The sequence below is a fragment of the Callospermophilus lateralis genome, chromosome 2, assembly GCF_048772815.1.
Source record: "Callospermophilus lateralis isolate mCalLat2 chromosome 2, mCalLat2.hap1, whole genome shotgun sequence".
In the NCBI taxonomy this organism is placed as follows: domain Eukaryota; kingdom Metazoa; phylum Chordata; class Mammalia; order Rodentia; family Sciuridae; genus Callospermophilus; species Callospermophilus lateralis.
Window position 1 is genome coordinate 140,963,964 of NC_135306.1, and position 13,865 is coordinate 140,977,828.

The window sequence follows — 13,865 nt, forward strand, 5'->3', positions numbered from 1 at the left end:
TGGTTAACCTGTTTTTGATAATTATTTTCTTCAACCTCAACTTTTCACTCTTGCCAAGGTTATCTCCCCCAAACAAAGGGTGAATCACAAGAATGCCCCTATAAAGCCTTCCTGTGGACAGAACTTACCCTGACTTTTCGAGGACCACTCCTGCTGTTACCATGTTTCCTCTCTGCCTCTCCACGCTCTAGGCCAGCCACCCCAGACTGCACTCAAGTCACGATCAAGTGGGATATTTATAGTTTCCCTGCTTTCCTCAGTAGTATGTGATAAGGGCCACTTAATGCATGTGAATGTTTTTATTATATTTGCTTGCTTATGTCTCACCTTGTTCAATAAGAAATGTGAGGTGGGAAAACAGCTTACAAACTGTAAAACACTTCAGAGATGTTATTTTTAAGCCTAGAAATCACTGAATTTACAGTCTAGGGGTCCTTAGAGATGGTGGGACTTAGCACCTTCATTTTCCAGAGTGGCTCATTGGCCAGTCTGAGTAAGTTAATGGCAGCGTTAGCAATGGAGCCCAATTTTCCATGAGTCTCTCTTTCTTGATGAAGAAACTGAGGCCCAGAGTGAAGAAAGGACTCTTTCATTGAATCACTTCAGAAATATGAAAATAGATGACCCTTTTCCTTTTGAGAAAGGGTAGTGGCCATCTACATTTGCTTAATGCACTGGTAATACTTTTTGTTCATCTTACTACCCATAGTCTCTCTGAATCAAATACAAATAGCTTGGATTCTGTCCCAATTTCTTCCATGCTGCCCCCTGCCATATTCCACCCAGACCCCCAACTATGAAATAATTTGCTTAAAACAGTCCCTTGTGTTCTGTCCCTGACTAATTTTAATTGAAATCTGGTATCAATTATTCAGCCCTTTCCCCCTGGGCCACCCCTTTGTATTTTTTTCACAATTAGGAATTCAGTTAAATTTGTTGCTCTTAGCTATTATTTCAGGAAAGTCTTATATCAAATCTCTTCTTTGGTTTTATCACTGCTGATAAAAGCCATTTTAAAGTCTTGGTTTCATAAATAATGAATATGCTATAATACAAACGGCAACTATTTATCAAGTATCTACTATGAACCGAGTACTATGTTAAGAACATTATTTGCATTATCTCTAATCATCCTGACAACAGCCTAGCAACATAGGATTACTATGCTCTCATGCAAGTGAGGAAACTATAAGTTCCAAGAAGTTAAGTAACTTACCCAAGGTCATAGAGCTGATAAATGAAAGGACCAAGATTCGAATGCTGGCCTTTCCAAGTCTAAACTCAGTGATCTCATGAAGCTGCTTCCAGAAGAAGGCAGGTGATGTGAGTCCGGATAGAAACCTCAGCAGCCACAGGTATAGTGGCTGCCTTAGAAAAGTACCTCCAAAGGGTGATCCAGGCTTAGTGTCTTGGGGCAGGGCTGGCAGTAACCACATTTTCTGCATATTCTCTGCATTTTCTCTATCTGTAACCACTCCTGGGGTCACTTCCTCCAGAAAACCTTATATACCTTCTCATACCTCAACAGGGGCTCCATCTCTGTGTCCTGGACATCTGACCTTATTATAGTTTACTTATGGGTTCACCTGTCATTGTCCTTCACTGAACAGCAAATTGCTTGACAATGGCTCTGTGTCACTCTTCCCTGAAAAGGGAAATAACCAAAATGGATATTTTGAAGAAATTATATTTACACCAGTACAGTGTTTAACTCTAGGTTCTATTCTAGGCACCCATGAAATGGTAATATCCACACAATGTGCGTCCATGTTGCCTTCCTTGGCCCCATTTACATTCACCTGAGTCTCCAATGAGGTTTTAAATGATATCAAGATGCTAGAAATAATATCCCTATGAAACAACCAGAACTGGAATGGACAGGTTAGAGAAGGACAGAGTTCCCCACTACTAGAAGTATGTGGGCAGAAGCAAATAGTCTTTTGGTAAGAATGACAGAAAGAAAGGGAGAGGAGAGTGAAATCATCTAACCTGGCAAAGAGAAAACTGTCTTTAAATTTCAAATATTAAAAAAGAAGATCAGATAAAAGAAATGATATTGTTCTGTGAGCCATCCCAGGGTACAATTGGAAACAAGAAGTGAAGAGTACCAGAACTCTTTTTTTCATTTGTTTGTTTGTTTGTTTTCTTTTTTTAAATCACTAGAGCTAACCCCTGACCCCAAATGGAATGGATTTCCCTGAAAGATAATGAGTCTTGCAGTGTTAAGCCAGTGTCACATTAGATGATTCTTTTCCTGGGATAATATAGTGAGCAGATATTCCTCACTCATGCATGTGCTTGTTCACTAGCTCACCTCCTTGGTTATTATGCACCTCCTATTTGCCAGGCACCAAACCAGAGATACAAGTTCTAATAAGATGAGTTCCTACCTGTGAGGAGCTCACAAATAAGCACATTCCACAAGACAGTTCATATTGGGTCTTTAAAACCTAAAAGAAGTTCCCATCTGAGAAGGGGAGAGAAACTATATTTCAGATAGGGGAAACAGCATGTACAGAATGTAGAAATGCTGGATCAGAGAACAGAAAAAAGAAAACTTGGGGACAGGATAATGTTGTTGTATTAGCCCAAAGGTACACTCCAGGATTGAATCAGATCACAGAGGCTCTTGCCATTTCTGAAATTCAAATTAGAATCAGATCACAGAGGCTCTTTCCATTTCTGAAATTCTAATTTGAATATCACCCATTCCATAATACTAAAAAGTAGAAAAATATTTCCAGAGAATTGAGTCATTTATTCAGGAAAATCCTGAAGTTCCTGGCTAGGTAGTCCCCCTAGTGGATAAAGTAACAAATATAATACTTATCTTTTGAAAACAAAGGAAGAAAGGATATATCATTTGTCTTCTCAATAAAAGTGTCTGAAAAATAAACTTACAACTGAAAGTCAGCTAAAGGTATTCAAATTTCTATTATTACCAACATGGTTGTAAAAAGGCTGTTATGACAAATGGAATTTAAGTATTTTTATGACCCATTGGAAGTCATACATTAAAGGGTAAAAGTAGATAGGATTTTTCTAGCTGTCCCAAGCTGTTTTCTCATCCCCACGTGATCTAGTTTTCATAAGTTGGACCATAATGTCTGGACCAGATTGCTTTAGTGCCATCGCTGAATACTTGACCAGCATGTCACCAAAGCACCTGCTGCCAGTCCCAGGGAGTGTGAGTTATGTCCTTGAAAGGAAAGTTTCAACATTTGAATTTTGTAGGCATAGAACCTCAAAAATGGACAGGACAGTAGAGAAAGGGCAGTAGGATTTGATAGATAAAAGTCTCAGAAATTTTAAGCTGTTTTAAATCCTTAGCCTTTTCCACCATCTATAACCTTGACTAAGTTAGTAACTCTGAATTTAGTTTCCTCATATGAAAAATGGGGAAAACAATTCCAACCTCCTTGGGGTCAAATGAAATAATGTATAATAGCTCCTATATCCATGCCTAATACTCAGTGAATGTTAACAATGATGATGATTATTATAATCTTGACAATAATTAACACCCAATCTTTGAGAATCCATGCGCCAAGAATTTTTTTTCTTTTTTTAAAATTTGTTCTAATTAGTTATATATGACATTGAGTGCATTTTGACGCATCATACATAAATGGAGTATAACTTCTCATTCTTCTGGTTGTACATCATGTAGAATTACACAGGTTGTGTCACCATCTATGCACATAGGGTAATAATGTCCAATTAATTCTGCTATCATTCCTATCCCTATACCCACTCCACTCCTCTCTGCCTAATCCAAAGTGCCTCTATTCTTCTCCCCGCTTACTGTGAATTAGCATCTGCATATGAGAGACAATATTTGGCCTTTGGTTCTTTAGGATTGGCTTATTTCACTTAGCTTGATATTCTTCAGTTCCATCCATCTTTCAGCAAATGCCATAATTTCATTCTTTGAGTAATATTCCATTGTGTGTATATACCAAAATTTCCTTATCCATTCATCTGTTGAAGGACATCTAGGTTGGTTCCAAAGCTTGGCTATTATTATGCTGCTATAAATGTTGATGTGGCTGCATCACTGAAGTCTGGTGATTTTAAGTCCTTTGGGATAAACTGAGGAGTAGGATAACTGGGTCAAATGGTGGTTCTATGCCAAATTTTCTGAGGAATCTCTATACTGCTTTCTTGAGTGGTTGCTCCAATTTTCAGTCCCACCAACAATTTCTGAGTGTAAATTTTCCCCCACATCCTCACCAACATTTAATGTTGCTTGTATTCTTGATAGTCGCCATTCTGACAGGAGATGGAATCTTGGTGTAGTTTTGGTTCACATTTCTCTAATTACTAAGAATGTTCAACATTTTTTAATATATTTGTTGATTGATTATATTTCTTCTTCTGTGAAGTGTCTGTTCTATTCCTTTGCCCATTTATTGATAGAATTATTTGGGTTTTTGGTGTTAAGTTTGTTGAGTTCTTTATGTAACCTGGAGATTAGCACTCTCTCTGAGGTGCATGTGGTAAAGATTGTCTCCCATTCTGCAGGCTCTCTCTTCATGTTAATTGATTGTTTCCTTTCCTGTGAAGAAACTTTTTTAAATATGATTCCATCCCATTTATTGATTCTTGATTTTACTTCTTGCACTTTAGGAGTCTTGTTGAGGAATTCGATTACTAAGCCCACATGATAAAGAGTTGGGCCAACATTTTCTTCTAGTAGATGCAGAATTGTTGGTTTAATCCCTAGGTCCTTGATCCACTTTGAGTTGAGTTTTGTGCATGGTGAGAGATAGGGATTTATTTTCATTTTTTTACATATGGATTTCTAGTTTTCCTAGCACCATTTGTTCAAGAGGCTCTCTTCTCCAATATATGTTTTTGGCATCTTTGTCTAGTGTGAGATCACTGTATTTATGTGGGTTTGTCTCTGTGTCTTCTATTCTGTAGCATTGGTCTCCATATCTGTTTTGGTGCCAATACCATACCATTTTTGTTACCATGGCTCTGTAGTACAATTTAAGGTCTGGTATTGTGATGCCTCCTGCTTCACTTTTCTTGCTAAGGATTGTCTTGGCTATCCTGGGTCTCTTATTTTCCAAATAAATTTCATGATTGCTTTTTATAGTTCCATGAAGAATGTCATTGGGATTTTAATAGGAATTGCATTAAATCTGTAAAATGCTTTTGGTAGTAAGGCCATTTTGACAATCCTATCCAAGAACATGAAAGTTATTTCCATTTTCTAAGGTCGTCTTCAATTTCTACAGTGTTCTGTAATTTTCATTGAAGATGTATTTCATCTTTTTTGTTAGATTGATTCCCATATTTTCTTTAAGGCTATTGTAAATTGGGTAGTTTTCCTAATTTCTCTTTCAGTGGACTCATTGCTGATGTATAAGAACTCTTTTTTGATTTATGAGTGTTAATTTTATATCCTGCTATTTTGCTGAATTTATTTATGAGTTCTAGAAGTTTCCTGATGGAATTTTTTGGATCTTCTAAATTTAGAATAATGTCATCAGCAAATACTGATAGTTTGGGTTCTTCTTTTCCTACTTGTATCCTTTTGATTTCTTTCTTCTGTCTAATTGCTCTGACTAGAGTTTCAAGGAGAATGTTGAATAGATGTGGTGAAAGAGAGCATCCTTGTCTTGTTCCGGTTCTTATAGGGAATGCTTTCAATTTTTCACCATTTAAAATGATATTAGCCTTGGGTTTAGCATATACAGCTTTTACAGTGTTGAGATATGTTCCTGCTATTCCTAGTTTTTCTAGTGTTTTGAACATGAAGGGATGCTGTATTTTCTCAAATGCTTTTTTGGCATCTATTGAGATGATCATATGATTCTTGTCTTTAAGTCTATTGATGTTATGAATTACGTTTATTGATTTCCATATGTTGAGGTAACCTTGCATCCCAGGGATAAACCCCACTTGATTTTGGTACATTATCTTTTTAATATGTTTTTGTATGCAATTTGCCAGAATTTTATTGAGAATTTTTACACCTATATTCCCTAGGGACATTGGTCTGAAGTCTTGTTTCCTTTATGTGTCTTTGTCTGGTTTTGGTATCAGAGTGATACTAGCTTCATAGAATGAGTTTGGAAGGGTTTCCTTCTTTTCTATTTAATGAAATAATTTGAGAGGTATTGGTATTAATTCTCCTTTAAAGGTCTTGTAAAACTGGGCTGAGAATCTGGTCCTTGGTTGGTAAGATTTTGATGGCATCTTCTATTTCATTGCTTGAAATCAGTCTGTGTAAATTGTGTATATCTTCTGATTCAGTTTGGGTAGGTCAGATGTCTACAGAAATTTGTCAATGTCATTAAGATTTTCTATTTTATTGGAGTATAATTTTTTCAACATAGTTTCTGATTATCTTCTGAACTCCAGTAGTGTCCATCATGATATTTCCTTTTTTACAATGAATTTTAGTAGAGTTTCTCTCTCTCTCTCTCTCTCTCTCTCTCTCTCTCTCTTAGCATAGCTAGAGGTTTATCAATTTTATTTACTTTTTTCAAAGAACCAACTTTTTGTTTTGTTGATTTTTTTGAACTGTTTCTTTTTGTTTTGCTGATTTTTTTGAACTGTTTCTTTTTGTTTTGTTGATTTTTTTGAACTGTTTCTTTTTGTTTCAATTTCTTTGATTTCAGCTGTGATTTTAATTATTTCCTGTCTTCTGCTTTTCATGTTAATTTGTTCTTTTTCTAGGGCTTGAGATATAATGATAGGTCATTTACTCATTGACTTTCTATTTTTTTGATGAATAAGCTCAATGCAATGGACTTTCATCTTAGGACTGCCTTCAGAGTGTTTTTCAAATATTTTGATATGTTGTATCACTATTTTAATTTACTTCTAAGTATTTTTATTATCCCTAAATTCTTTGGATATCCATTCAATCTGTTTATAATTCAATAGAGTATTATTTAGTCTCCACATGATTTGATAGAATGCAGGATAGTATCTCTCTCTCTCTCTCTCTCTCTCTCTCTCTCTCTCTCTCTCTGTCTGTCTCTCTGTCTCTCTGTCTCTCTCTGTCTCTCTCACTTTGGTATTTGCTAAGAGTGGCTTTGGGACATAAGATATGGTCTATTTTAGAGAAAAATCCATATGCTGCTGAGAATAAAATGTATTCACTCATTGATGGATGAAATATTCTATGTGTGTCTTTTAAGTCATATTATTGATTGTGTTATTTAGTCATAGTTTCTTTGTTTAGATTTTGGTTGGAAGATTAATCCAGTAGTGAGATGGGTGCATTCAAGTCACCCAGAAGTATGATGTTGTGGTCTCTTTGCTGAAATCGAGAAGGGTTTGTTTAATGTCCATAGATGCTCCATTGTTTGGGACATGATTATTTATAATTGTTATGTCCTGTTGATGTATAATTCTCTTAAGCAGTATGAAATGTCCTTCTTTTCCCCTTCTGATTAACTTTGGCTTGAAGTTCACTTTATCTGATATGAGGATGGAAACCCCTGATTGTTTATGGGACCCATGTGAGTGATGTATTTTTTCCCAACCTTTCACGTTCAGTCTGTGGGTATCTTTGCCTCTGAGGTGAGTGTCTTGGAGACAACATATTTTTGGGTCTTGGTTTTTAATCCAATCTGCCAGTTTATGTCTTTGATTCATGAGTTTAGGCCATTAACACTCAAGATTATTATTGAGATATGATTTGTATTCCCAGTCATTTTGATTTATTTCTGATTTTTAATTTGACTTAGTTTCTCCTTTGATTGACTATTCCTTTAGTGTAGTTCTTCCCTTTGCTACTTTTCTCTTAGTTTTTTTCATTTAATCTTTGTGGAATATTTTGTTGAGAATATTCTGTAGTGCAGGCTTTCTAATTGTGAAGTATTTAACTTTTGTTTATCATGGAAGTTTTTTATTTCATCTTCAAATCTAAAGCTTAAAAACTATATCACATGATGCCACAGTCTCTGGCTGGGCACAAATCACGAGTCTCCACACAGCTTGTAGATTCAAACAGCAATTCTTTATTCCCCAACTCACACCGGCCGTCTACAAACACGTTCTGGGGGAATCCACGTTCTCTGCCCAAATCCACTTCCTCCCAAATCCACACTCTGCCCAAATCCACTCCACATGGGCTTCTGTCTCCCAAAATATACTGTCTGACCCTAAGCACTCAAGAGGAACTCAGCAGCAGGATAGGCCCTATTCTAAAGGGGGAACACCCTAATCTCCTATTATGCTAAACTGCCCTATTCTAAAGGGGGAACACCCTAATCTCCTATTATGCTAAACCGCCCTATTCTAAAGGGGGAACACCCTAAACACGGATCCTGCCCTGGTCCTTGAGCAAGGTCACCTTTCAGAAGTCCTTCCACTAGACAGCATGGGAGTAAGCTGGCAAGGAATTTGTCATACCTACTTGGCTGATGGCTCCTAGCATCTCCCCCCTTCTGATTAATTAAACAACAAGTAATGTGCTTAAGGACCGTGCCTGGTAGGTTGTCCAGTTCAACATATGGCTCTTACCCGTCATTGGAAAACTGACCTTTAGGCGTCAGCCTCCTGTCTTAGGTCGATACCACTGCAACTGGATCATACCCGTCACTGACTACCGGTCCAGCATACAGCCATACTTGTGGATAGGTCTATGCACCAGTGGGGGGGTGAGGTTCTTTGCCTCACCTCTGTTGGCAGCCAAATTTGGCCTTGGTGCCAGTGGGGGAGTGAGGTTAATGTGGCTTAAGGACCGTGCCTGGTAGGTTGTCCAATTCAACATATGATTCTTACCCGTCATCGGAAAACTGACCTTTAGGCAACTGACCTTTAGGCGTCAGCCTCCTGTCTTAGGTTGATACCACTGCAATTGGATCATACCCGTCACTGACTACCAGTCCAGCATATAGCCATTGGCTCCCAAATTTAGACCATCACTAGCAGAAGGGAGGAGGATACAGAAATGCCACGACACCAAGCCAATTGACAGTTCCTTTGGAAAAATTGCATCATTGGTGACACCATCAGCAAAGATCACTGGTGACACCATCAGCAAAGATATGCCAGCATTACCACAATTTGCTGCACTAAACGTAGTTACATAGTCCAGGCAAGTTCTGTAAGCAGTTCAAAGGGGAGGAATCTATCAATCTGTCCATCTCCTCCCAAAGTCCGTTTCCTCCCAAAGTAAGTTGACTCCTTGATTGAGCATACTTGTTGAGTTATATTCATTGGGATGAAGATAGGAATTCTGGCAATGATGCTAAAAAGACATTATCCTGAAAAGAATTATTAAATATAATGAAAAGGAAAGGTGAAAGTAAACAAACAGATCTGTTAACCTCCTTAAAAAACAATCCTTAACAGCTGTTTACCTGATTTAAATTAGTAAACAAGCAGATCTGTTAACCACCTTTAAAAACAATCCTTAACAGCTGTTTACCTAATTTAAATTAAGCCATTTAAATCACGTGAATAAAAAAATAATAATTTGGATCCATTTTCTCATGAGCGCTCCTCATATATGAAATATGGACATACGCACACACAGACATATAACACAAAACACAAATGTGCAAACAAACGTACAACACATAAGATAATAATAAAGGCCTTGTAGCTTTACCTAGGTGAAATCTCCATTGCAATGTTTAAAAACTCCACAGTCAAAAAATAAAACTGATCAGAAAAACATTAACCTAGGTTTGTATGAGCTCAAAAAATAAAAATAGAGCCTTATGATGTGGAAAAATGCAATAATAAAATAGATAATGAAAAAAGCATCCTGGTTAATCACAGTCGCAGATGTAAGAATGGCCAAGCTGGAGTTCTGGATATCAGCTGTTATGGATTTGAGTCAAATCATCTTCTTTTCAATCTGTAGAAATCGTTTTAGTTAGTCTTTCTGGAATCCAAATCGGCTGCTGTTCTCCCTGTGGAAACACGCAAACAGAGCCCCGACTCCAGATAATTACTGGGTCAGGACCTTTCCATTGTCCTGTTAGAATATCTTTCCAAAGAACTTTAGGCTTATGCACATTTTTTGGATACATATGCCTTTCCGCAGCACTAAGTCCTGATGAATCCAAATTTAAAAAGTTTAGAGTAAAAAGCGTTATTTTAAGTTTATCTTTGGGGGATATATACCCCTTTCCAATTCCCTCTTTTTGCTTTAATAAGTACGTTTTAATAGTTTGATGAGCTCTTTCAACTATGCCTTGTCCCTGTGGATTGTATGGAATTCCTGTTATATGAGTAATACCAAATGATGAGCAAAATTGTTTAAAAGAGGTAGAGGTATAGCCAGGACCGTTATCAGTTTTTAACTGTGGCAAAATTTTGTAAGCAATGAGCTATAACATCTTTAGTTTTTTCTCTGGCATGAAGGGAGCCCATCAAAAATCCGGAAGAAGTATCAACTGTAACATGTAAATATTTTAATTTTCCAAATTCTGGCAAGTGTGTGACGTCCATCTGCCAAATATGGTTAGGTATCAGTCCTCTAGGATTGACTCCAAGATTAACTTGTGGTAAAAAGGTCACACAATTTTGACATTGTTTTATTATATGTCTGGCTTGTTCCTTAGTTATTTTAAAACGCTTTTGTAAAGTATTAGCATTAACATGGAATTTTTTATGAAAATTCGTAGCTTCTTCTAGTGTAGAGAAAATATGTATGTCATGTGTAGTTTTATCTGCTAAATCATTGCCCAAACTAAGGGCTCCAGGCAATCCTGTATGTGCTCTAATATGTCCTATAAAGAATGGATCTTTTCTGTCCCAGATTAGACTTTGTATAGTGGAAAACAAAGAGAAAACAGTAGAGGAAGGGGAAATTCTACCAGCATCTTCAAGAGATACTATAGCATTAACTACATACTGACTATCAGAAAATAAATTAAATACAGAATCTTTAAACATTAAAAAGGCTTGTAATACTGCATTAAGCTCTACCTTTTGAACTGATTGTTTGGGTACTAAAAATGTAAAAGTTTGATCAGGGGTAACTACTGCTGCTGTACCATTATTTGACCCATCAGTGAATATATTTGGAGCATTCATGATAGGGGTTTTTCTTGTCATTTTTGGAAAAACTACAGGATGCTTAGACCAAAAAGACAACAAAGGATTAGATGGTAAGTGATTATCAAATGAAACATTAGATTTACACATGATTATTGCCCAAGTATTTAACTCATTAGCTAACTCATCAATTTGATCCATAGTATATGGAGTAATAATTTTATTGGGAGAAATTCCAAACACTCCCTTCGCTGCTTTTATTCCTTTGAGTATTAATTGTCCTACAGCCTCAGGATACCTAGTAAGAATAGTGTTAGGAGAATAAGATAAATGTATCCACAATAATGGACCTTCTTGCCAAAATACTCCTGTAGGAATATTTTTTGTTGGTAGTACAATAAATAATAAAGGCAAACTTATATCAATTCTATCCAAATGTATATTTTCCATATATGTTTCAATAATTTTTAATGCCTTTCTTGCTTTAGGAGTTAATATGCGAGGTGAGTTTGGATCTGATGGACCTTTTAGAATATCAAATAAAGGTCCCAACTCTCCTGTTGGTATGCCTAGATAAGGCCTTATCCAATTTATGTCTCCCAATAACTTTTGAAAGTCGTTAAGTGACTTGAGTTGATCTACTCGTATTTGAATTTTTGGTGGACGGACCATGGTTGAGGATAATAGAACTCCTAAATAATTAATTGGAAAGTTTAATTGTACTTTATCTATTGCTATCTCTAGATTATAATTTTTTAATAAGTTTGTAAGTGTGGCATAACATTCCAGCAATATGTTTTTATCTTTATGTGCCAATAATACATCATCCATATAGTGAAATATTTGTAGTTCAGGATTTTGATTTCTAAGTGGCTGGATTGCTTTATTAACATATATTTGACACATAGTTGGACTGTTAGCCATCCCTTGAGGGAGTACTTTCCATTCATATCTCTGATCAGGACCTTCATGATTTAATGCAGGGATAGTAAATGCAAAACGTGGACTATCCTCGGGATGAATTGGAATTGAAAAAAAACAATCTTTAATATCTATGGCTAAAACATGCCAGGTTTTTGGCAAAGCAGACAATTGAGGAATGCCTGATTGAGCAGGTCCCATAATAACCATTTCATTATTAATGGCTCTTAAATCTTGCAATAATCTCCATTTACCAGATTTCTTTTTAATGACAAAAATGGGAGTATTATGGGGAGATATGGAAGGTTGTATATGTCCTTCCGCTAATTGTTGTTTGACCAGATCATGGGCTGCTAGTATCTTTTCTTTAGTCAGGGGCCACTGAGGAACCCACACTGGTCTTTCTGATTTCCAAGTAATTTTTATTGTCTCAGTGGCCCTTTCTGAAAATCCAACCCATGTCTGTCTGTTCCTTGATCTATTTGAATTGGTGCTGCTATACCTTGTCCTTGTTTTCCTAATCTTTTTTCTTTCCTAAAACCTTGTCTAGCCCTAGTAGTGGGCGCATTAGGATTGATGTTATTTGTTAACATCAAACCTAATTGATCTAGGATATCTCGTCCCCATAAATTTATAGGAGGATGATCCAATACATAGGGCTGTATAGTTCCCTCACATCCTTCAGGATCCTTCCAATCTAATATCATTGCACTTCTATGGGGATTAGTCGCCACTCCTAGGCCTCGAAGCGTTTGAGTGGCTTGTTGTAATGGCCAATGTTTTGGCCATTCCTTACTAGATATGATGCTAAGGTCTGCACCTGTGTCCAGTAGCCCATTAAAGTCGTGTCCTTGAATATTTAGTTTTAACATTGGGCGAGAATCTAAATTTAAAGACAACATAGCCCAATCTACACCTGTGGAGCCTAATCCCCTGGAACCTCTTTTTACACTATGACTAGGAAATTTATTATGTAGGCTGGGTATTATTAACAACTGTGCTATTCTATCTCCAGGTGAAATTACTGATATACCTCTTGGAGAACTAGCTATAATTTTTATTTTACCTACATAATCGGGATCAATTACCCCAGGACTTATCATAAGTCCTTTTAATGTAGATGAACTACGTCCTAATAATAAGCCTACTGTCCCTTGGGGAAGAGGTCCTTTTATTCCTGTGGGAATGATTTGAACTCCCATCTCTGGAGTTAGCACTGCTCTGGCAGAGGCGCAGATGTCCAACCCTGCGCTCCCTCGGGTTTGTCTGATGAGGGATTTAATGGACAATGTGTCCTGGGCACTACTCTGATGGTGTTGCTGGGTTCCTCCACTGCCCCGTATATTTGTGGTTGTGGACCCCGGAGCATTGGGCCCCCTTGTCCGTTTTTTGGCAATGGAGCCTGATGCCTTTCTCCACGATATCGTGGGTAAATACCTGGTCCTTGTCCGTTTTTTGATAAGGGAGTACCCTCTATGGTAGTTTGAGAACGGCATTCATTAGCCCAATGTCTCCCTCTACGGCATCGTGGGCAAATACCCGGTATTCTATTTCTTTGATACCTAGTTTTGTTAAATCCTCCTCCTATGGGGCAACTCCTTTTAAAATGTCCTGTTTGTTCACAATCATAGCATGTTTTTGGCCTGGCATCTAAAGCCTGTTGTACTGCAGCTGCCAAGACTTGCCCTTGTTCATTAATATCTCTACATAATTTAATATATGTGTTTAAATCTTCATGTCTCCATGGTCTAATAACCTCTCTGCAGCAACAATTTGCTTGGTCATAAGCCAGTTGTTTTATCAATGGCATTGCTTGTTCCGTATCCCCCAAAATTTTGGCAGCCGTTTGAATTAGCCTATCTACAAAGTCAGCGTAAGGTTCATTAGCTCTCTGTATTACCTTAGATAGCTGACCTTGTAAATCTCCATGTCCTTGTAAAGTCTTCCATGCCCTAACTGCGTCT

General features: G+C 37.2%; 1 protein-coding gene across 11 annotated transcripts in view; it reads left to right on the forward strand.

The window, feature by feature from the left end:
* The window catches only part of Dlg2 (discs large MAGUK scaffold protein 2), a 1,165,863-nt gene that overhangs the window by 830,178 nt on the left and 321,820 nt on the right, over positions 1–13,865 (forward strand). The gene's annotated exons all lie outside the window — the stretch shown is intronic.